Source organism: Gorilla gorilla, chromosome 15 (assembly GCF_029281585.2).
Source record: "Gorilla gorilla gorilla isolate KB3781 chromosome 15, NHGRI_mGorGor1-v2.1_pri, whole genome shotgun sequence".
Taxonomy (NCBI): Eukaryota; Metazoa; Chordata; class Mammalia; order Primates; family Hominidae; genus Gorilla; species Gorilla gorilla.
Window position 1 is genome coordinate 104,220,980 of NC_073239.2, and position 25,172 is coordinate 104,246,151.

At 37.8% G+C, this 25,172-nt stretch overlaps 1 long non-coding RNA gene across 1 annotated transcript in view; it reads left to right on the forward strand.

Annotated features, from left to right (window-relative positions):
- LOC129526584 (uncharacterized) overlaps window positions 1–25,172 on the forward strand; it is a 227,818-nt gene that overhangs the window by 56,976 nt on the left and 145,670 nt on the right. The window contains exon 2 of the long non-coding RNA XR_008671251.2: window positions 14,680–14,744. This is a non-coding gene — a long non-coding RNA (uncharacterized lncRNA). The remainder of the gene's footprint in view (window positions 1–14,679; window positions 14,745–25,172) is intronic.

Genomic DNA, 25,172 nt, shown 5'->3' on the forward strand with positions numbered 1-25,172 from the left:
AATGGCTGTGTAGTGTTTTCAAAATATTTTTGGTATTGCATCAATCTTTAGGGATATGGGTGTGAAGACACATTTGTTTTTCCTATACTACTCACTGTGGAGTGTAAAGAATTGGGAAAAGATAACTGTTGTTAAAAAAAATCTTTAGTAGTAGAAATTGTGTTTTTATCTTCACTGTACTAACCAACTACAATTGACTGGGAATCCCCTGTAACACACACATTTTACATGCATTTCCCCATAACTATGTGTTATTTCTTTGTGCCCCTAAGTATTGGAAATGGCCTAGAAGAAGAAAGACTGAGGCAAAGCCTATGAATAAATACTTTATTGAGATGTGAAAACTCAAGGTAGCCAGAGTGAGGGAAAAGGAGAAATGAGGTAAGATCAGGAAAACGAGCACAGGTGATACATTATCAAGCTGGACACAGGCTTTCAATAAGAACAAACACAACTGGTTGTTTGGTTCTGTGAGATTACTCCAGAGAGATCTCCCAGAACTACTGTGTGTCTAGTATCTTTCTCTTCCTTCCTTCCTTTCCTTCTTTTCTTTCTCTTTCTTTCCTTCTCTCTGTCTCTCCCTTCCTTCCTTCTTTTCTTCCCTTCTTTTCTTTCTCTCTCCCTTTCTTTCTTTCTTTCTTTCTTTCTCTCTTCCTTCCTTCCTTTCTTCCTTCCTTCCTTCCCTCCCTCCTTCCTTTCTTCCTTTGTGTCAGCTAGCTCTCAGTATTCAAAGCCTGCCCCATAGGGTGTAACTTTCTCATGATTCTGAGTAGTGTTTCCAAGTCCCTTGCGGCAGCCACTGGGGAAATGCAGCTATTAGGGCTCAGTTAGCCTAGCCTTTACCCTCTGAGTAGGTTTCTGCAATTGCTGGTATCTGAGGATGAGACAGGAGGATCTGGGAATTTACTACCACAGGAAAGAAGAGATTGAGTGGCTCTATAGAGGTGCATAAATTGGGTCCTGAACATGTGGAATATGTACCATACATTTAAAAATGTGACATCTTGTGGTATAGGGACAAGACATTAGCTAACATTAAACATAGTACATTTTCCCCTCATAAAAAAGTATCAGCTGGAGCTATTCTAAAACATTTCTCCAGCACTTACTCATCTTTTTAATTTTTTTTTTTTTTTTAAATCAGGGAAGGAAAACTTTATTTGAGACTACTGCAACAGGGGAGAGAGACTATTGTAATAGGGGAGAGAGATTGAATTCAAATTAAAATACAACAAAGAGAGGTGGTGATTTATAACAAATAGCAGGGTGAGGGAGTGGATAGAAAATTACTAGGAGGATCTTGGTTGGATATCAAGGTGAGAGCATGTCTTGAATGGCTATCAAGCTTGGATAGATTCTTTCTAAAATGTCTTAGCTAGATTCTTGTTAAAACTGGGCTCTGGGCCAGGCATGGTGGCTCACTCCTGGGCAACATGGTGAAACCCTGTCTTTACTAAAATAAAAATAATTAGCCGGGCATGGTGGCATGTGCCTGTAGTCCCAGCTACTCAGGAGGCTGAGGCGGGAGAATAGCTTGAACCCAGGAGGCAGAGGTTTCAGTGAGCCAAAATCACACCACTTCACTCCAGCCAGGGCAACAGAACGAGACTCCATCTCAAAAACAAAAACAACAACAACAACAACAAAAAACAACTGGGCTCTGCAATACATCTTTTTTTTTTAAACAAAGAGAGGGCAGGTAAATATAATCTAGTTAGGATGTAATTACATTGTTTTGTTTTTATAATATTTCTAGTATGTAAATATATAGTTTTGTGTATTACATTTTATGGAAAGTAGCATTGGTTTATATTATAGTGAAGAAAGATTTCCCTTCCAAATAAATATTTAAGTAAAAAATCAGATTAAAGGAAAAAAGGTAAATAATCATAACATTGATGGTGATACAACAACAAGAAAAAAAGCACTGGCCGGCGTGGTGGCTCATGCCTGTAATCCCAGCACTTTGGGAGGCCGAGGCGGGTGGATCACCTGAAGTCAGGAGTTGAAGATCAGCCTGGCCAACATGGTGAAACCCCATCTCTACTAAAAATACAAAAACTTAGCTGGGTGTGGTGGCGCGAGCCTGTAATCCCAGCTACACGGAAGGCTGAAGCAGGAGAATCGCTTGAACCTGGGAGGCAGAGGTTGCAGTGAGCCGAGATTGTGCCTTTGCACTCCAGCCTGGGCAACAAGAGTGAAATTCCAACTCAAAAATAAATAAATAAATAAGAAAAATAAGAAAAAAAAACATTAAAAGGAAGAATAAAAGTGATAAAAGGTTTAGCAATGCTATGGTTTATGACTGGATCTCAGTTACACCTCAGTATGCACACAATGAACTTTGTAATGAGTTTTCGAATTAAAATTCTTGTTCTTAAATCTTTTTTAAGATTTAAATTCTTTTATGTTCTGTACTTTAAAATATCAGGACTCAAGTCTACAGAATGGGTTTAACTCCATGAAACAATTAGCATACTTCTAAGCACATGGTTAGCATTTTATCAATGATGTTGTCATGTCACTTTTACTATTAATATGTGTGTCCTTAATTTAAGAAAAGGGGAAGAAATGTATGAGCAGATAATTTAGTACTGGCAATATGATCTTTTTATTTTTCTCCATTTGCCTGGAGAAATGTTCCTTCCTAGATTCACAGATTTTAAAGCTAAAAAGAAGTTGAAACATCATCTGATTAATTCTGTCTTTATAAAAGGAGACCCAGAAAGGCTAGTGAACTTTTTCAAGACTACACAGCTAGTTGTTTAAAAAGTTTGAACTGAACCCTAAGTCACTTGCTCATTTCAGGAGGAATTATTTTCATGGTATTACTATACATAACTCAATTAGGCTTCTAAACCCAAATGTTTCAGGAACCAGACCACATTTAAGCCACATTATTTCCCTGTGCAAAAAGAATATCTTAACTGGCTGACCCCTCTGCAGCATTTAAAACTATTTGCTATTCTCCTTTTCTCTAAGAACTCCATTCCCTTATATTCTAGAATGCTGTTGCCTTCTCATTTCTCTCCCATTTCTCTAGTCACAAATTTTCTGACTATTTTATTTCCTCTCTTTTTCCTCCTGCCCTTTTGCTGACCTTTAGATTTGTTTTCTGATATTTTTCTAGGTTGAATCCTAAGCAATTATAGACTTCTACTTTATATAATAAAATATTTTTAAAATAGTTGGCAATCTGTTTTTTCTATCAGTGATCTATGTATTTATGGTTTTTTTTCTTTCTTTTACCTTTGTTTTATCTTCCTGCAGGCACTAGTGTCATTATTACCAAACCATGAATTTAGTAATAAGTGTAGTAATCTAAAGAAGGAAAGGGATGCATCATCCAGAACAAAGTCAATTGGTAAAGAAGGAAGGAAGTGCAGTATAGTTGTTCTCACTCTTTGGAAAGGGGAAGTAGAAGCTTTTCTGGTTGGGGTGGAGGCCCGGGTCCAGAGGACAGATAGCAGGTGAAGAAGAAACAAAGGATTTCCAGGGTTCCAGTTCCCTCACCTCTTTGAGCCTTGCTTCTTTGGACTGGATGTAGTTGATAGACATGGGGAAGAGGGGATTTCTAGCAAGGTAGAAACCTCAGATAAATTGAGAGGAAACCCAAAAGATGAGGGGTGTTTACAAAATATTTTTGTGGGAGGGCAAACTGATTGAGGAAGGTAACCATATGAGTGGCACAGAGGGACTCCTCTCAAAGTCATGGGCACTCTCTAGTGGTTCACAAAAAGCAGCCAAGATTTCCCAGGCTCCACATAGATCCAAAGACAACTGATAGTCTGAATACACATAGAGTCAGGCTACAGATGCTGCAATATCCGGAGACGCTCCCAAAGTGAAAAAATACGGTAGGGACCAGGGAATTTATCAGCGGCCAGTGGGACACCCCAAGGGACAATAGGACCCCAATAGCACCTGAGTAGATTAAGTACAAAACAACCAGGGCTCAGGCCTGACCAATTCCATGACACTAGTGACTAAAAAGAGCCCCAAGCAATGCCTATAAAGTTAAAGATTCCTCTCTCTTGTCTACATAATGAGGAATGAAAAGCTGCTTCTGCACACCAATTTCGGTCTAAGGAAACCCTAACAAAGAAAGCGATCTTTGAACTTACTGCATATTCAATCATATCCTGTTAGCTCAGAAGAAACTCAAACCGGAAGGTTACTGTTGTACTTAATTGGCAACTCACTCAACCCTTCCCCTCAACATCTAACAACCTTTGCCAGTGACTGGAAATGGAGAATCTAGAAGTAGATGTTACAGACAATCCAAAAAATTGCTTTTTTGGTGTATTGTATACATTTAGATACTGCTATTCGTATAATGTTCAATATCTAAAACAAATTGACAATTATAAATCTAGCACTATGGCCATTCGCAGGAGTAAGCCATGGAAATCGTATGTTCCAAGCCATGTGCAGGCCCCTGCTGGGTTTCCTTCACATGGATGTTCCACAAGCACTGCAAATCAAAATGCCCAACGCTGAACTTATCTTCACCTCTTCTTTATTTTCTTACTCATGATAATGGCAAACACAATGTAGATAGAGACCTCAGAGCAATGTTTCTTTCCGATGTTAGATCAAAAAGTGACAGATAGATAAATAAATAAATGCTTCCCCAACTACTTGCAAGATATCACTGCTAAAGTTCAAGTGGCCTAACTCGAGAGCAATGTGACATACGACAAGTTTCAGTAAAAGTCAGTTTCTTCATAAGTGTAAAGTGAGGCAATTAGTAACAATTAGAGAGTTCATATGAAGAAGAAGTAAGAAAGTGTTTATAAAATTCTCTTGCATTAAAAAAAAGATCCTGAAAATATTTTTAAGAAAAGCCAGTTTAATTGAAGGTTCGGGATAATATTTTTCCAAATGAATTGTCTAATTTATGTTATATATTTGTATTCCATTTAGTCAGAATTAAACAAAGATTTAAGGCAGGAATGTATTAATGACTCAATTCATCAATTCATATAATTAGTGAGATATTACTAAGACTTTATAAAACACCATCACGTGGACTTTTAAAATAGATGAAGTTTGAGCCACTGTTATTTGAAAAGGTAAAAATTTGATATACACCTCACATAGTATAGCCAAATCAATTCCAAATGACTCAAGGAATTAATATTTTTAATAAAAAGGGGCCATAGAAACACTAAGAAAAAAAATGAGTGAATTCCATTATAACCTAGGAATAGGAAAACTTTTAGAGCTATGACTCAAATGCCAGAGAAAATAAAAGAAAATGTAGATATTTTTACTAATATTTTAAAAAATGCATAGTGAATAGCATAAAAGATAATTGACAAAGAAAAAAGTATATTTAAATTACATTAAATAAATAATATTCCTAATATACAAAGAGTTCCTAAAAGTAAAGAAGGTAAAGACCAATAAGCTAATAGAAAAAAATGAGCAAAAGATTTGATAATGCTAGAAGAAACCTCCTTATTTAGCAAAGCAGTTAACAAGTAGAAAGTACCAAGCATTTATCCTCCCTTTCCTGTTTGAAAAGTACCACAGTGTACCCCGCACTTGATGAGGGGAGTGTCTTTCAGTAGAAATGTTCCAAGTAATAAAAAGAAAAGAAATTTTAAAAATTAGAATATTGCAATTTTGTATCTTCTAATGGACTAATGGATCTATTGATCCATTGATACTCAGTGTACAATTAGGGAATACACTCAGCATGAATAATTCTTAACATGAAGAGAAACAACCAGATACCAAGTGCCTTTAAATAGAAGTACACAATGCTACCCATGAAACATTCTTCCCCAATAGAAAAACTAAATCTAATCTGACCCTGATTAAACCTACAAATCTAGCCACCAATTGACAGGAAATACAGGAGATAATGTATGTTAACACCACAGACATGACATGATCCATATAGAGACTGTGGGAAACTCCACAGAATAGTAACCTTGAATATCCAACAAGTAAGTGCCAGAGGGGAATAAGTGCAATGAAGAGACACAGAGACATATGAATGCATCCCAATGTATATAATATGTTTGGATTCTGCTTTAAAAAGGTGAGAAATTATAAGCAATCAAGCCTATATAAGCAATGTCTAAATATTTGATGATATTTTAGAATTATAAATTATCTTAGGAGTGATAGTGTCACTAAAATTTAACTCTAAATAAAAATATTCTTGTAGAGTTACATACTGAAATATTGACAGATGATTAAAAGAAAAAAACTTAATATGGAGATAGACCACAAAATCCAGATATTAGAGAATTCTTCAGGACAAATGATTCAGTTCTTTGAACAAGTAAGTTGCAAGGGGAAAAAAATATGAAAAGAGAAGCTTATGAGCTTGTACATTAAAAAAGAAGTAAAAGATATACATCAACTATTGACCTATTTGGGACTTATTTGTATCATTATTTGAACAAGTAAATTATTTAAAAAAATAAAAGAGATTAAGAGATAATTTAGAAAATTTGATGGTAACTTTATTATTTGAGGTTATCAAAGAATAATAATTAGATTTTTGAGTGTGGTAGTGATATCATGATTATATATTTTTGATGAAAGTCTTATCATTTAGAAACATTTCCTATGATGCCTTGGAATTGCTTCAACAAATGGCTGGAGGAGCAGTGAGGATATATAGACGGCATAAGTTCAGCTATGAGTCTGCAATTGTTGAAGCTTGATTCTGGGATCATGGGCATTCATTATTGCATGTTTTCACTTTTCATGTATTTGAATTCTTTTGTTTTGTTTCATTTTTTGTTTTCCTAGACAGAGTTTCGCTCTTGTTGCCCAGGCTGGAGTGCAATGGTGCGATCTCAGCTCACTGCAACCTCTGCCTCTCAGCTTCAAGCGATTCTCCTGCCTCAGCCTCCCAAGCAACTGGTATTACAGGCATGCACCATCATGCCCGGCTAATTTTGTATTTTTAGTAGAGGCGAGGTTTCACTATGATGGTCAGGCTGGTCTTGAACTCCTGACCTCTGGTGATCCATGCACCTTGGCCTCTCAAAGTACTGGGATTACAGGTGTGAACCACCGCGCCCAACCTTAAATTTTTTATGATTAAATTGTTTATGATTGATTATCATTAATAATGATTGTGACCAATTTAAATGTCAAGCAATTTGTTAAAATCATAAATTGATCATACTTTAAAAATAGAAAGAGAAAAACAAAACTCTGTGAACATTATCAGAGTCTGCTAGGTCACCTACTCACTACTCTTTAAGTTGATGAATTAAAGGGAAAGAATATAAAATGCTAACTTTTCATTACTGTCTGGTGTGAACTGTGTTTCAAGGTAGCCAAGTCATCTGACAGATAAGGGAAATTCTTCTATATAGAAATCCAGCTGACAATGCAAAGAAATTTTAGAAATAGGAAAAAAGAAAATTTTAGAAATAGGAAAAAAGAAAGAAATAACCAGTTCATTCAATCTCCATAAGTCAATAGTAAACTATTAGATAAAAGTAATGGGGAACTCGATAATGAAGGGATCAGGCTGTTACCCACCTGGACCCATCAAAATAGAAATGTCAGACATTATTTGCCTTTGAAGGAGGTTTAATGTAAATATAATGTCACAGCATCACAATTAAAGTATTATTTATTTTTTGAAAAAGCAAGCTTTAAATGAAATCTCTAGGCTACAAGAAATGCAGGTGAGCAAGGAACAAGTTAAACAATAACAGATGGAAAAAAATCTAGAGGACAATTAATCTAATTTCTTCAACAATAAATGCATGAAAGAAGTATAAAAAATGTAACAACTAAATAAAATGAGTAAATGTTGTTGGATTCGTATTTAAACAACCCAATTATAAAATGATTTTTTGGCCAGTTGCAGTGGCTCATGCATATAATCCCAGCACTTTGGGAGGCTGAGGCGGGTGGATCACCTGAGATGAGGAGTTCGAGACCAGCCTGGCCAACATGACGAAACCCTGTCTCTACTAAAAATACAAATTTAGTCAGGCCTGGTGGCACACGCATATGATCCCAGTTACTTGAGAGGCTGAGGCAGGAGAATTGCTTGAACCTGGGAGGCAGAGGTTGCAGTGAGCTGAGATTGTGCCACTGCACTTCAGCCTGGGCAAGAAAGCGAGACTTTGCCTCAAGAAATAAATAAATAAATAAATAAATAATAAAATAAGAAAGATAAAATGATTTTTTTAAGACAGTTGGAAAAGTGTGAATATTCGTGTTAGATAATATTAATTATTTTAAAATTTGTTACATGTGACAGTAGATAGCTAAATAGATATAAAATGTTCATGATGAAATGTTTAGCATAAATTTGTATGATGCTTTGGATTTACTTTAAAATACCCCAGCAGGCAAAATAAAAGATAGTAGGAAATAGATGAATCAAGGGTGGCAACATGTGAGTGGTTTTTGATGCTGTGATACAGGTATTTGAGACTCATTGTACTCCATATTATTGTGAAGGTATAAAGATTTTCATAGTAAGCAGCTTCAAATTGTACCATCATAAGGTTAGAATAAAAATTTGCTACATGCCAATTTCACACTTGAGATGGTTTGGCTGTGTCCCCACCCAAATCTCATCTTGAATTGTAGTTCCCATAATCCCCATTTGTTGTGAGAGGGACCCCGTTGGAGGTAACTGAATCATGGGGACAGGTTTTCCTGTGCTATTCTCATGATAGTAAGTCAGTCTCATGAGATCCGATGGTTCTATAAAGGACAGTTCCTTTGCACATGCTCTCTTGCCTGCTGTAATGTAAGATGTGCATTTGCTCCCCCTTCCCCTTCCACCATGATTGTGAGGCCTCCCCAGCCTTGTGGAATTGTGAGTCCATTAAACCTCTTTTTCTTTATAAATTACCCAGTCTTGGGTATTTCTTCATAGCAGTAAGAAAATAGACTAATACAATCCTCTTCTGGCTTTCCTTGATTTTTCATTATTGTTGATATACAGATTATAAACCTCTTTTTCTTTATAAATTACCCAGTCTTGGGTATTTCTTCATAACAGTAAGAAAATAGACTAATAAAATCCTCTTCTGGCTTTCCCTGATCGTTCATTATTGTTGATTATACAGATTAGGGGAGAGCAACCTTCTTGTTCAGAGGAATAAGCAAATTCCTATACGGATTCTCTTTGTCATTGTTTCTATTTAGTATCTCTCTGCTCTTCAAGCTCTGCCCAGAATGTTTAATGGTAACATTAAACATTTTACTTTGCTGGAACTGCTGCCAGTGTGAGAGGAGCTGGAATGGTTTGAACTGAGGTCCCATCTTCCCGTCCTGTAACTCTTCGATCCCACCAGCCCAGGAGTTCATACTGAGATTCTTCTCCAGGAATCACCAGTTCCATCCCTCTGGGGGCTGCCCTGTCAGTCTGCTGTAGCATAAGGGAATCCAAAATCTCCTTCAGTTTTCCAAGAAGCAAAGGGTTCCTTTCTGAAAGTTTCTCTTGAGATACGAAACTTAAAGTTTTCTTGTTCAAAGGTATCTTTAGCAGGTATTTTAAAGAGGTTTTGGGAAGTCCTTTCTCTACCTTTCCTTTGGAGTGTTGACTATGCAACTTGAAAGCCATCAGAGAACACTGATATGTATTTATCTTTTACATAGTCAAAATTTTTGCTCTCTATATGCCCTAGAGGTTGTGCTAGTATATAGTGCAGCTGATCCCCTTCCTCCAGCCTAGTTTCATTCTAATAAGTCAAACAAAACCATAATGTTCTCTTTTCTCCTTAATAATTCAGGTTTATATCATTTCAACTACATTTTTATCATCCTCTATCTCTCTAAGTCTATTGATCTTTCTATTTGCTGCTCTTCAAAAGATTTTCCAAAACATTTTCTCCTCAAACCTCATATAAATCAATCTAAAACAGGTGAATGTAGGGAAAACAAAATGAAGAAATGATCCTGATGCAAGTGCTAACTCAGGCATGAATTTCCATTTCTCTAGCTTTCCAAAAGTTTTGCAGTTATGAACATGCTCATCTTTCTTATTGCTCCATTTCTTAACACTTTCTGTACCATTGTATCAATTGTCCTTGCTTGCACATTAAAACTGCAATGAGATACCATCTTACTCCTGCAAGAATGGCCATAATTAAAAAGTCATAAAACAATAGGTGTTGGTGTGGATGTGGTGAAAAAGGAACAGTTTTGCACTGCTCGTGTGAGTGTAAATTAGTACAACCACTATAGAAAACAGTATGGCAATTCCTTGAAGAACTAAAAGTAGAAGTACCATTAAATCCAGCCATCCCACTGCTGGGTATCTACCCAAAGGAAAAGAAGTCATTATATGAAAAAGACACATGTGCATGCATGTTTATAACAACACAATTTACAACTGCAAAGATACGGAACCAACCTAAGTGACCCATCAACCAATAAGTGGATTAAGAAAATGTGGCATATATACACCATGGAACACTACACAGCCATAAGAAGGAACAAAATAATGCATTTTGTAGCAACTTGGAGCTGGGTGGAGGCTGTTATTCTAAGTAAAGCAACTCAGGAATGGAAAACCAAAGATTGTATATTCTCAGTTAAAGTGGGAGCTAAGCTATGAGGATGCAAAGGCATAAGAAGACATAAAGAACTTTGGGGACTCCGGAATGAAGGTTGGGAGGAGTGTGAGGGATAAAAGGATACTTACTGGGTACAGCGTACACTGCTTGGGTGACAGGCACACTAAAATCACAGAAATCACTGCTAAATAACCATGTAACCAGATACCAGCTACACCCCGTAAACTAATGAAATAAATATTGAAAAATAAATTGTCATTTCTGGAAGATCTTAAGTGGATTGATAAACTGTCAGTCTCCCATAATGTGTGATTATTGATTTTCTTTATTGACATTATCACTTTTACTCATAGCAGAGCTCATAGTTCTGATTCATTGAGCATATGAGAGGTTCCAGGCACACACCAGGTAGTCCGCGTGCATTATTTCAATTGAGCTTCATCACTACCATCTATGCACAACTATTATTATCTACACTTCAAAGGTGAAAACAAAGCTGAGGCTTGGAAAGATTAATTATGTGGCATAATTCTCTCACAGCTAATGAAAGAAAAACTCAAAATCACAATTAAGTCCCCCTGAGTCCAAAGCCAGTGACTTTAAGGCCTGCACTACTAATTATTTCTAATATTTCTTACTCAAAATTCTTTCCCTCCTTTCCCTCATTTAGTATCATCAACTCAATCAGAGTGTTAAGCATTGTTAAAGCAAGTTATGTGAAAAAAAGCCTGAAAAAAATAGGGACCCCTTAGTCACACAGAGGAAAAACACAAAGCTTCAAGAAAGGCATGACATATGTCTTGAAGCACTGGCTGTCAAGTACACAGCCTACTGGTATCACCTCAGGGAAGAGATTTAGGATAGACAGGGCCCTGCTTGATTAAGTAAAACAGCTCTAACTAGACTCATGATTCTCCATAAAATTTTACAGTGAGAGTGCTAACCTTGTCAAAATATTTCAAATAATAGCTTAATTTATTGAGCACTAATTTATTGAGTTCTAAGTTCTTTGCATGTATGCTCTCATCCAACCCTCCCTATTGGCAGCCACACTTATCAGATGAGGAAACAGAGACACAAAGACACAAAGTGAATTGTCTCATATAACACGATTAGCAAGAAATTTGGCCCCACATCTTTCTGACTGCAAAAACTGTGCACTTAGAGAGAACATCACTGCATTCCAGCCTGGAAAACACAGCGAGACCTTGTTTCAAAAAAAAAAAAAAGAGAGAAAGTCATGTCTACCCAGAAGAGTCACAAACACAGAAAAAAAGAAATCAGAGAGCTGGTTACAGAGGAAATAGATAAGGTTGGGAAAGGTGGGAAATAGGAAGTGAACACTTTAAGGCTGTTTTTGAAATGAATGTAGGCTGTTAGGCTACAAAGACAAAGAATTTAGAAATCAGGGTTGATATTAGTTAGAAATTGCTTTCAGCTGCTACCAATAGCTGAAAAAGCATTATTATACTGCTTTAAACAACTAAGATTTCATTCTCCTATATAATAGCATTCTGGGAACAGCAGTTTAAAGCTGTTTGATGGCTCTGCATAGTACCACCAGGGCCTAAGCTTCTTATAGTTTTCTACTTCTACACAAATGTTTTCCATTATCCATGTACCTCTTAGTCTGCAATAGCTGCAGGGATTCCAGCCATTACATCTCCCATACAGGCAGTCTCAGCTTCCATAACCTTTCAAAAAGGACTAAGAGGCTTTCATTTAGATCTTATTGGCCAGTCAGATGGCCAAACCTGTTTTAAGGTGTTTAAGAATTTAGATTGGCTCACTGTCTCTTCAGAGAAATCTGAGGTTCTTCTACAAGGGCAAAAATAAATAAATAAATAAATAAATAAATAAATAAATAAATAAATAAATAAAACAGAAGAAAATGAATACTATTAGTACTTAGCAATCTCTGTTACAGGCCGGGGCTGGAAAAGTACTTTTTAGCCAGCAGGGCAAAGTCTAGAAACTGTGGTCTCAGTGAAGTGGATTGGATGAAGTGAGGAGGAAGCAGGGCAGTCCGGAGTAGCAAGCCTGTCTTAGATGCAGGGTGAATTCTTAATCACACATCTTTTTAATTTGGTTGCTTTCAAAGCTTCTGGTATATAGCTTGCATTTAATTTTGTGGATTTAATTCTCCTCCCACTTCCCATCACTATCAATAAAAATCTTGGTAAGGGATAGACGCATGTCCCAAATGACATCCTATGGGACCGTGATTGAGGCTACAGCCACTTTGTCAAAAATTTCTGCATTTAAGATTCAATTATCTCAGGGTATTCCATACTTATAGCACACCCCTTTCCTGTCTTGGACTTCTTTTCTTACCTAGTTTTACTTCTGTGTTTTCAGATGATGAATTCGTTGGATGTTGTGATATGTTGGTTCTCTCTTGACTCCCCTAGGCAATTTTGTTAAGTTCTATGTTAATTAGTCCCAGCATGTGTAGTTATATATAGTTACCTAAGCTGATGAATGTATAATACCTAGAGACACTGTTCTGAGGCACCAATGGGGCAATGTTAAAAATGCAATACCCTTAATAAAACCCTTTGGTAGTAGACAAAACATCCCAGTGGGTTTAGTGGCTCTTATTCATATTAGTTTTATTTATAATTATATTAAAAGTGAAAATCATGACTTGCATTTTTATTACTCCTTCTTGCCCCAAGAGGTTTTGTTTTAATTATTTAAAGTAGCTAAAACTTTAAAGGAATTACTTTATACATATTGATAGGTATCAAGCAGACAGCATCAAAAGAGAAGAAAGATGACTGGAAAAATGAGAGTTAGATAGAAAATGGAAAGGAGCAAGGAAAATCATTCTGAGAAACCTAGGAAATAATGTTTTGCTTGGTAACTGAAATATTAATCTTTACCTTTGGGGGATATTAGGTTATCGACAATGTTTGGGTTCAAAAAATTAGAGAGGAAAGAAGCTCCAATAGCATGCTTCTGTTTGTACTTCTAACAGCCTTACCCAGCACATAACTCTATTTTGGGTCTGGTCTTACAGATATAAAGTTCATTTTATTGGGTACAGGCAATAGAGTTTTCCTTTTGCCTATGGTGTGGTCTTAAGAGTTTCATTTTGCCTTCTCAAACAACTCAAATCCAGGGTAGCAGGTTTAGGATTGGCTTAGTTTGAATAGGATTAGTTTGAATAAGCTCAGCAGAGGGACATCTATAGTTGTCTGGTACCTGGCTTTGAGGGATTGGAAATGGTAGATAGTGGCCCTGAGCGTGAACACTAAAGAAGGTGGGCCATCCACTCATGCCAGCCTTCCTCAGGAGCTAGAAATTCCCATGATACAGAAATTTGAAGGAACAAAAACATTTGCTTTTTGGCACTTGGAGTAAGTGGCTCAGTTGATGAATATTTCAGCTATCACAAGAAAGAATACTGAGACTAAAACACAGAATTGAGATACTTCAGGAAAATGGCAAACTGCTTGATATGCAAACATGAGCATTTCTCAGATCCAGAAGTGGGAAGTGATGTCTCCTGCCTGGAAGTCACTCTTAGGAAAGAAAACAGTTGGAGGAAAAGAGAAGCCAACATATGGCAGGTGTGACCAGCAGAGATATGAATGTTGCCAACCCAAACATCCAAAATAGACTGTCCTTGCTTTTATTCATCTCCTAAAATATTTCTACATGTAAATCACCCACAACTATGTCAGATCACAAGACAGTTGCAGTTATATTTAATTTTATTTAACTATAATCATAATGAACAGTATTTATATGTCAGTACAAAATACATTTTATTCTCAACCAAACGTTTTGTCAAAGGATGAAGGTCTAAGAGCAATCAAACTCAGAATTAAGAATTAAGTTTCTAACTTGGGAACAAGGATAGTTCTGTTACAAGCAAACTACAATGTTCGAAGTACACAATTTAAAAGAAAATGTAAAAACTATAAATAATAGAAATTAGGCAAAGAGAAGTAAGTTCCGATTGCTATCAAAACATTCACATTTTACATATTTAGTGAATGAAATGTGAACATCTTATTTTATATATAAATATTATACATTTTGTTTATCATAGTTGATTACATAAATAGTACTTGAAATGTGTTTGTGTATATACATATATGTGTGTGTGTTCATTTATTTATTTATTTGGCATTTATTACTTTTACAGGTACCATAGTAGGGACTGGAAATTCAACGTGAAAAAAAGAAGTTAAATCTCTGCTGCCTTAAAATGTAAGTTTCATTATTTTTTAAGCATGAAGAGAACTGCTGTTGAAAAGATAGCTTGCTATACTCACATATCCCATGAGGAGGGGACAGGCCACCTCATGGGGCCACACGGAAGCACTGGGGTCTGACAGGAGGCAGAGGGGGCTGGTGAAAATGTAGCAAGAGTCTTTAATGTGGTTTTTGTTAGGAGAAGCACGGGGCAGAAAGTTCAGGTTTCAATAAGTTCAGCAGGCTCTGGGCAGAAGAGCTGTCCCTCATCGTATGGTACCTGGCTTTGAGTGATTAGAAATGACCCTAAGTGTGAGAGCCTGCTAGAGAAGGTGATCTGAGGTGCTGCCTCTGGATTGGTTGGCTTGCATATTAGAGGAGCTGGGAGTAGTTTATTTCTAGGAATTAGGTAACCCTAAAGGGGCCATCCCTCCAGTGATAACACTGTCCCAGATGTCAAAGCATCAAAATACATAAAATAAAAAGCCATGATTCATACAGCTATGTACCAGGAGTTTGTTGCATAGCAGAAAGTCACATAATAAACCTTTGATTATCATAAACTGATATAGTGGAAATGGTGAGAAATTCTATAAGGCATTTATAGAGGAAGGACCTATTCTAGACCAGCAATCAGAGAATACTTCCTTGAAATAACATCTAAACCAAGTCTTGAGGAGTATAGAAGGCAAAAGGGGGATGGAGTGTGGCTAGAAGGAGGGGGGCAGAGTTCACAGAATGTGCTGTGACCTAGACTTATGAGTGTGTTTGGGAGGATGAGTGTCATAAAGGAGTATAATATGACTAGAGTACACAGCATGGGGTGAATTAACAAGAGAAAGATCATTAGTCAGACATCAACTATTTACTGAACATCTCTTAGGTATCAAGCTTCTGCTATGAACTAGAGTTTGATGATGTGGGAAGGGTCCAACTGTGGACAGCCTTGGAATTCATGTAAAGGAGCTCAAATTTTATCCTAAGTGCAAAGGGAATCTATTGAGTGGTTTTCAGGGGCAGAAGGAAAGGTTGTGTTGCAAAATGGGGATTTGATATTATCATGTAATTCCAGAGATAGCTCTGGGATTCATTGAGCAAGAAAAAAAGAATTGACAGCAAGTGGTAGGCCAAAGGTTTACTTTGAAATGTGTTGGGTTTCTTGATTTTGCATACATGTTCTTTAACAATGGAGTCTAGTATGTTTTAAAGTTTGTCAAGAGAGTTGAGGCTGGGCTATAGGACATCATTGTGGCTGCTATTATCTCAATAGCAAAGGAAATGTTTTATCTGCTCTTTCATCTTGTGAATGTATTCTCAGTGCAAGTGGAAAATGATAAATTAAAAAGCATCTTTCAAGGTTGTGAAGCTGATTATTGCCTGTTTGGCAGCAATGTTGTTTTTCTCTTTTTTTTTTGTACAAAGGGAGGAATTGAATCAAAACCTTAAAAACTGCTAAAGGCGTGAGTTTGGTTGTTTGCTCTTGAAGTATCTAAGTAAATTTGGGTTTTTAATAACTTTATGACAACAACCACTTGTTGAGGGCTCTCAAGAATTTTAACTGTATTACCACATTCATCCTCTCTGCAACTCTGCAAGGTAGGTAAAGGATAGGAATAACAATTTGATAACAGAGGTTCTTGGGGATTAATTTTAAACAGGAAAAACTGCTATTCAAACCAAGCTCAACCTACACAAAATCCCAGGCTTTTCACTTCCATATTATGGATCCTGCCTCCAGTGTGCGGCATCGTATAACCCATAGTCCACGGGTAAGAGAAAACCTCACAGCTAGGAATCTTGTGGCATAATTCACAACACACACTGAGGGCATCTGTTAGGTCACAGTACAGTTCCTGGCCTTGTCACCCTTATAACATTCAATTTAATTGGTGCTTTCCAGTGGCAATCATCTCATTTAAGCCTTTGCAAGGATAACCCAGTTTCCTATATGAGCTTCTGTCCATTCCATCCAGATGAATAGGTGCTGTTTACCAAGACTGCTGGAGAAAGCCATGCAGTGGGAGCCAATGAAGTCTTCCCAACATGGTAACGATTCTAAGTGACACCCTAGGCCTCATGATATTTCTATGGTGGGAGTGGGGGGAGTATATCTTAAAGATTTATTTTCAGGCACTTAAATGACCCTCATTCTTTAATTCCAATGCCTTCGGTAGGGTAACAAATAGCCAAATCATCATAAAAGAAATTAAAATCCAGGGGAAATAAATAATCCCTGCTAGAAAATGTCCTCGGGTATGCCAGAAAGCTAAAACGCAAAGGTTCCAATTAGTAGCCACTCATGTGTTTTAGCTTTTCAAAATACATTTTCCCTTTTGTTTATTACAGTCACTTCATAAATGTCAAGGAAATTTCTTACAAATTGCAAGAAAAAACAAAGGACAGAAAGAATGAAAGACAGATTATCTAATAAGAACCCATTTCTGAAAATTTAATTTACTTATAGAGTTTATGAAACAAAATTTTATTGGATCATGTTCCTTTACGAGAAAAGATAATTTTACCTAAACTTCATAGTCATATAGAATTTGCAGCTACTCCTATGAAAGAGTGCAGGTAAGGATTCTACTGTCTCAGCCGGCAAAGCATTATTTCTGGATGTATCAGTGAGGGTGTTTCTGGAGGAGATTGGCATGCGAGTCAATGGCCTGAAAGGGGAAGATCTGCCCTCAAGATGGGCAGACACCATCCAATCAGCTGAGGGCCTGGATAGAACAAAAGCAGAGGAAAGGGAAATTTTTCTTTCTCTCTCATGGAGCGAGAACATCTTTCTTCTCTTGCCCTTAGACACCCATACTTGAGATTCTCCAGCCTCTGGACTCCAGGACTTTCACTAGTAGTCTACCAACCCCACCTCCCAAGTTCTCAGGCCTTCAGCTCCAGACTAAGCATTACACCATCAGCTTCTGTGATTCTGAGGCTTTCAAATTTGTACTGAGCCAGCCATATTGCTGAATCCCTGTGTCTCCAGCTTGTACACAGCCTGTTGTGGGACTTCTCAACCTTCATAATTACATGAGCCAATTCCCCTAACTAATCCCCTCATCTATCTATCTATCTATCTATCTATCTATCTATCTATCTATCTATCTATCTATCTATCTGTCTATCCATCCATCCATTCTACTGTTGCTGTCTCTCTCTGGAGAACCCTAACTATTGCCCAACTGCATTGATGCATAGCTCCCTATTTACATTGTTACATTGTGTACAGCAGGTCATAGTCTGGAAAGTATCATTTAAAATGCACCAGTGACCCATTAGACCACATATCACCAATAACTTCAGATCCTGTCTCTCTTGCCTGTCTCTGGTTCCAGCTGCTACTGGTGCCTTGCTGCACATGGGCTCCCACCAATTGCAGGGAAGTGCCACCTGCCCCCACCTCACCTCCTGCCTAGGCTACATAATCCTCCACCTCCCTAGTATTTCTGTTGATGTGAAGAAGTGAACATCAACAAGCAAGACCCTATTGCAGCTTGTACAACTTCAACCTGGAAGTGCTAGGAACTTGATGGATGCCCAGCAGGGCGAAACTTTGACCAGTGGGAGATGAGAACAGTAGATTACTTCTTCCCTCATCCACCTCACTGAACTGAGACAAAGTGACTTTTTGGAGGACGTTCTCCAGACCCAGAAATCAGCTGCATTCTTAGTTGCCTGTTTCACTTTCTCTGCCTCACTCCCCTTGTCCATCACTCCTGCCCTCCAGGGCTGGCCAGCCAAGCAATAGCACACAGTGCTGTGTCAGGCTCTGCTTTATGGGAAATCCAGACATTTCCATGAATATCTTATTTCAATTATTTATGTCTATACAGCGTGTTTACCAAAGTACTTTTAGAATAATATTTCATTGAAACTTTTAATAAGAGGTTTTGGAAAGAAAGTCAATGAGAATAACTAATTCATGCCCATGATAAAGTATAAACCAATCATGCAAAACAGATAAATTCAAGCTTCTCAAAGTTACATGGGTATAATCCATGCAGCTCTCCTGGGTTTTAACCACTAAGCCTCCCCTTCTTAGGTGTACTCTTCAGATACCACCATCCTTGTGTTTAAAATAAGAATTTCTGCCCATTTTTCATCCTTATTGCCTTCTTTGTTTTGTTCTCCGTCTCCTCCTTTTCATGAATTTTTTTTCAAAGAGGCTTCATATTCCCTCGTTTTACAGTCAATGTCCTAGACATATCCTGTCTTAAAAGTACTGTATGTCGATTGGGTATAGAGAATGACTATCTAGGTTCATAATTTCACCTCTGACACTAATAAACTTTGTGGTCTCGCATGAGTTGCTTAATTTCCCTGGATTTTTTCTCATCTGTAAAATTATGATAAAAATAATACCTACATCAAGACTACATAAAGATTATGTATAAATTCAATTACAGCAATGCCTAGCAAATATTAAACCTATAACCATATATTTGTTGACTTCTTTCACTTTTGTTACTATAATTCTTTGAAGAGAGGGAAGAATCACAACTTTAAGGTTAGAAACACTTGTATTCAAACCCCAGTATACAACTGGAGAGTTGCTTCACCTGAGCAAGTGATTTAACCAACTCCGCAAGTGGACTTAATGTCATGTTCCCTTGTGAACTCCCATAGATCCACAGTCCTTTATCTGAAACCCTTGGCAATGGGATGCGTTTAGTAATTCAAAGTTGGTCATAATTTAGAAATGTAATAAGGTACACATACAGTATACATTAAATAACACCCCCAGCTGGGGACTGGAACAGTGCCTAGTAATCAAACACAGTAACATTTCTACTGAAAAACTTATGAAAATGTTTATGAGGTGGAATATATTAAAAAAAATCTAAAGAGACTTAGTGGAATCAGATCAGGTTTTACCACTAAACAAGCTTACCATATGTTTGCAATAAAATTTTGTTTTCAGACTCTCTGCTTTTCTGAATTGGAAAAACTGAACTGTGGAACTGAATTTCCAATGACCACCAGGACACAAGCCCCTCCACTGCAACATGCCCAGTATCAAAGGAAATGACTTTCCTTCTCAGGGTCTTTCTCCCTCCCTGCCTCCCGCCCTTCCTTCCTTCCTCCCTCCATGCCTCCCACCCTTCCTTCCTTCCTTCCTTCCTCCCTCCATGCCTCCCACCCTTCCTTCCTCCCTCCCTCCCTCCCACCCTTCCTTCCTCCCTCCCTCCCTCCCACCCTTCCTTCCTCCCTCCCTCCCTCCCACCCTTCCTCCCTCCCTCCCTCCCTCCCACCCTTCCTCCCTCCCTCCCTCCCTCCCACCCTTCCTCCCTCCCTCCCTCCCACCCTTCCTTCCTCCCTCCCACCCTTCCTCCCTCCCTCCCTCCCTCCCACCCACCCTTCCTTCCTCCCACCCACCCTTCCTTCCTCCCTCCCTCCCTCCCTCCCTCCCACTCTCCCTCCCTCCTTACCTACCTACCTTCCTTCCTTCCTTCCTTCCCTCCTTCCTTCTTTCCTTCCTTCCTGTTACCCATGATGCTCAATGGCAGGGTCATGCCTCTGTGTTTGCATACACTACTATCCCCCAACCCCAGGAACTTCTGCTTTTCTTTACTCATCTCCTTCATCTACTCCTTAGATACATATTTATTGAGCACCTACAATATGCAAGATAAAATACTAACCTAATGAGGAACATAATTTAGTAAGACATGACTTACCATCTAGAAGGCAGAAACATATAAAACATATAGATGTGCTGCTAGAAATAGGTGGGCATTTTATATGCCTCATTCTCCCCATTATATACTAGACTAAGCCATTTGAAAAACAAGATATTCTTACTCATAAATAGGCACTAAATAATTGTCACAAAGCTGCAGACAATTCCTTCTTTTTAAATGCCATAAATCCTCAAGCAGTTTTTTAAGATGTCTCTAAGTTTCTATGTTTTAATAAATAAAAACTATTACCTATTAAATTACTTGCCTAAACTTCTCAATTGGCATGAGACTCTAAGTGCATTTGATACATAAATGTGAAGTTAAATTCTACTGAAACTGGGATGCTTTATGTTTTTGTAATCTCTAAAAGACTAGATTTTTTCTTTGTCATTTGGACTTACTCATAGTCAAATATCTCTATAGGGATATTTTCTTATTATCTTATGATATGACATCGTTTATGAATGCTTTTAATAAAAGCCAAAGAAACACATCAAATTAACTCTAAAAAAATCAGCCAACCCCATTACTTGGTATCTATTAGAAATGATGCCAACATCGTGAAGATACAGTGTTCAGTCTTTAGTTCTCCACTCAGTTTTATGTGTTGCCTAAACCTGTTCTTTGTATTTGATTTTTTTGTTTTGTATCAATAAACATTTACCTCTGTTTGTGGTCACAGAGGTGTCCAAATATTTGCTCCATCATCATTGCCCTCACTTGTTATTTATTGAGTACACTGCTCTGTCCCCATGGTGTTTCCAAGTGCCAGACATGCCTCATGGCTGGGCAATGTGACTCTAAAGGCATTCACACTGTTTCCCTCTCCCAACACTCACATGTCAGACAACATAAACAATCTCTGAAATCCCAGGCTGGCGATGTTAATGAAATAAAAAAGATGTACATCTTTTCAATATTCTTCCTTTTTCAGCTTCTCCCTGTTCAATTGTGAACCCGTTCAAACCAGTTCAGTTTGGTGGATAGACTAAATACAAAAGGAATAGACTGTCAACAAGTAGCTCAGTTCCATTTTCATTTTAATTGTAAAATCAGCCCCATGATTTCAGCCTTTCTTTCAAGCCTTTTTCTTCTGAGACGCCATGAAAAGCCTAGAGTGCGCAGACACATATTGCACATGTATCTTGTTTTAGACCTTTAGCGTCAAGGTAATGCCTGGGGCAAATATTTAGTCAGGCAATTCATAATCTTATCAAAATAAGGATTTATAAGGGAAATACTAACACAAAGCTCATAGTAATGTGATGAGTGGTACCGGGGTAATCATCTTTATTCTTCACATTGATATTTGACAACATCCTACTCAGTGACAGCTGCTTTATCACTGCCTTTAATGACCATAAACCAGAAAATCTTGCATAATTCAGCGGGAATATTCAGCAGGCCCTCCGTCTGTCTGAGGATGTCTGCTTGCTGAACAGTTTTGTATCCCAGGGTTTCTCAACTAACAGGTGCATCATTATACCCACCAGCAATTGGCTGAATAGCGAGTAGCACCATAATTCAGTGTGTTCTGCCTTCTGATAACTAACATAAAGAAAAGTACTTCCTTAAGGAAGGAAAAATAGAGAACCATTTAACTTGTCCAAATGCATTTCAGCTGCTGTTTTAGGGAAGACAATTTGGATTCTGAACAGGTGTTTGTGGTTCAGTCTCAATTCTCTGTTCACACTGCTATGATTTTTGCTCAGCAACATAACTACCTAGGGCAACATTATTTTTTAACTTTGGAGACGTGTACGGTTTCTGTGTTAATATACTGAGAGTTCATAAAATACTGATTAAAGTTGGATCTTGAGAAACTGTCTATTCAGCCAAAAGGAAAATGAAACAAAGTTTTAACCTATGAACTTACATAGTTACAATAAGAACATATTCAAACTTTGATTTAAAGTCTGGTCTTCATTGGCTGTCCACCTCATAGCCTTTTGAATGCATTTTCATATCTCTGAACTTTTACTAGTGAAACTAGAAGGTGGAATTGCAAAATACTTAGCTGTGTGTCTTTGGAGAATTCAGAGAGGTGGGTACAGGAGCATGACACTGAGACTTTTAAAAGTATACGGAATGTGGAAAAGTGCATAAAGTATAGATTGTTAGTACAGAAAATGTAAAATGTAGACAGGAAGGCCTGTGACAATCAAGAGGTCTGAGATTCTGATGCTCCAATAGACTGACTGTGTGACTTCAGCCTCATCTTTTGGATGCAATGGCAATAATGATAGTATACCATCTACCACTTATCCTAAGGGTTTATAGGGATCAAATGGAATAATATAGAAATAATTTAAGAAAGTATAATGTGATATATAATTATATAATAAAGTTCTTATCGATGAAGTGGATATTGATATTTTACTGAGGAATAAAGTTGTTATTGATGACTAAATCTCTCGCAAATGCAATTCTTCTTCCTTGAGCAGATGGCCACTGGCAGTGTTAGATTTCATCATCCTTTTTACTACCGCTTCTTGCAGTTGTCCCCCTGGATTCCCTCTCTCCAGTCTTCCAACACTTCAAGTCCTTCCAAGCTTCACCCAGTGGCATTTTTGATCATGTTATTCCCTTTCTTAAAATACTTCTGAAGATTCCCTATTGCCAAGTCGCACTACTTAGCTTAGAATTACAGGAAGAGCCAACATGAAAGTTCCATCAACTCAGAGTAAGTGACATGCCCAAGATTCAGGAACCAATCACCAGCACCAAACAACCCTAGCAAGGCTCTCAGCTGTTTCTCCAGCCTCTGCTCCTCCACTTAGACAAGTGCAGCTTCCGGCTGCCTGAAGCTCTGGTGGCTTCTTAACCTGGCAACACATCATTCTCAAGCAGTGTTAGCTATTTCCTCCTCCATTTCTCCAGCCAGCAGTATGTCTCTGACACAGCAGTTGAATTTTAATTCTTTACTTCTAGATTGCTCTCCACCCAAAGGCACAAAGCAAAATGCTTGTCTTTTTCTCTTTGGGCAGTGCCATTGGGTAGAAGAGAACTGGTGCCAAAGAAAGAAATAGTGCGTGTTTGTTGAATGAATGGACCTGGGGCACACCATTGGTTACTGCTGCCTGCCATAGGGAAGAAGTACTATGGATACAATGTTTGCTTAATTTCACTTCACTTGTATTCTCTTGATCTTTCCTTATTGAATCTCTCAAAGTCCAAGGAAGGCTCAAGTGAGTCTCTTTTTATAAGCTCAGATTATAGATTTTTCATAATTGCATATTAATGAACAAAAATGGCTATAAACTGTTGGCCCTTTTTCTTTTTTTAATTTTATTATTATTATACTTTAAGTTTTAGGATACATGTGCACAACGTGCAGGTTTGTTACATATGTATACATGTGCCATGTTGGTGTGCTGCACTCATTAACTCGTCATTTAGCATTAGGTATATCTCCTAATGCTATCCCTCCCCTCTCCTCTCAACCCACAACAGCCCCCAGAGTGTGATGTTCCCCTTCCTGTGTCCATGTGTTCTCATTGTTCAATTCCCACCTATGAGTGAGAACATGCGGTGTTTGGTTTTTTGTCCTTGCAATAGTTTGCTAAGAATGATGGTTTCCAGTTTCATCCATGTCCCTACAAAGGACATGAACTCATCATTTTTTATGGCTGCATAGTATTCCATGGTGTATATGTGCCACATTTTCTTAATCCACTCTATCATTGTTGGACATTTAGGTTGGTTCCAAGTCTTTGCTATTGTGAATAGTGCCACAATAAACATACGTGTGCATGTGTCTTTATAGCAGCATGATTTCTAATCCTTTGGGTATATACCCAGTAATGGGATGGCTGGGTCAAATGGTATTTCTAGTTCTAGATCCCTGAGGAATCACCACACCGACTTCCACAATGGTTGAACTAGTTTACAGTCCCACCAACAGTGTAAAAGTGGTCCTATTTCTCCACATCCTCTCCAGCACCTGTTGTTTCCTGACTTTTTAATGATTGCCATTCTAACTGGTGTGAGATGGTATCTCATTGTGGTTTTGATTTGCATTTCTCTGATGGCCAGTGATGATGAGCAATTTTTCATGTGTTTTTTGGCTGCATAAATGTCTTCTTTTGAGAAGTGTCTGTTCATATCCTTCGCCCACTTTGTGATGGGGTTGTTTGTTTTTTTCTTGTAAATTTGTTGGAGTTCATTGTAGATTCTGGATATTAGCCCTTTGTCAGATGAGTAGGTTGCGAAAATTTTCTCCCATTCTGTAGGTTGCCTGTTCACTCTGTTGGTAGTTTCTTTTGCTGTACAGAAGCTCTTTAGTTTAATTAGATCCCATTTGTGAATTTTGGCTTTTGTTGCCATTGCTTTTGGTGTTTTAGACATGAAGTCCTTGCCCATGCCTATGTCCTGAATGATATTGCCTAGGTTTTCTTCTAGGGTTTTTCTGGTTTTAGGTCTAACGTTTAAGTCTTTAATCCATCTTGACTTAATTTTTGTATAAGGTGTAAGGAAGGGATCCAGTTTCAGCTTTCTACATATGGCTAGCCAGTTTTCCCAGCACCATTTATTAAATAGGGAATTCTTTCCCCATTGCTTGTTTTTCTCAGGTTTGTCAAAGATCAGATAGTTGTAGATATGCGGCGTTATTTCTGAGGGCTTTCTTCTGTTCCATTGGTCTATATCTCTGTTTTGGTACCAGTACCATGCTGTTTTGGTTACTATAGCCTTGTAGTATAGTTCGAAGTCAGGTAGCATGACGTCTCCAGCTTTGTTCTTTTAGCTTACAATTGACTTG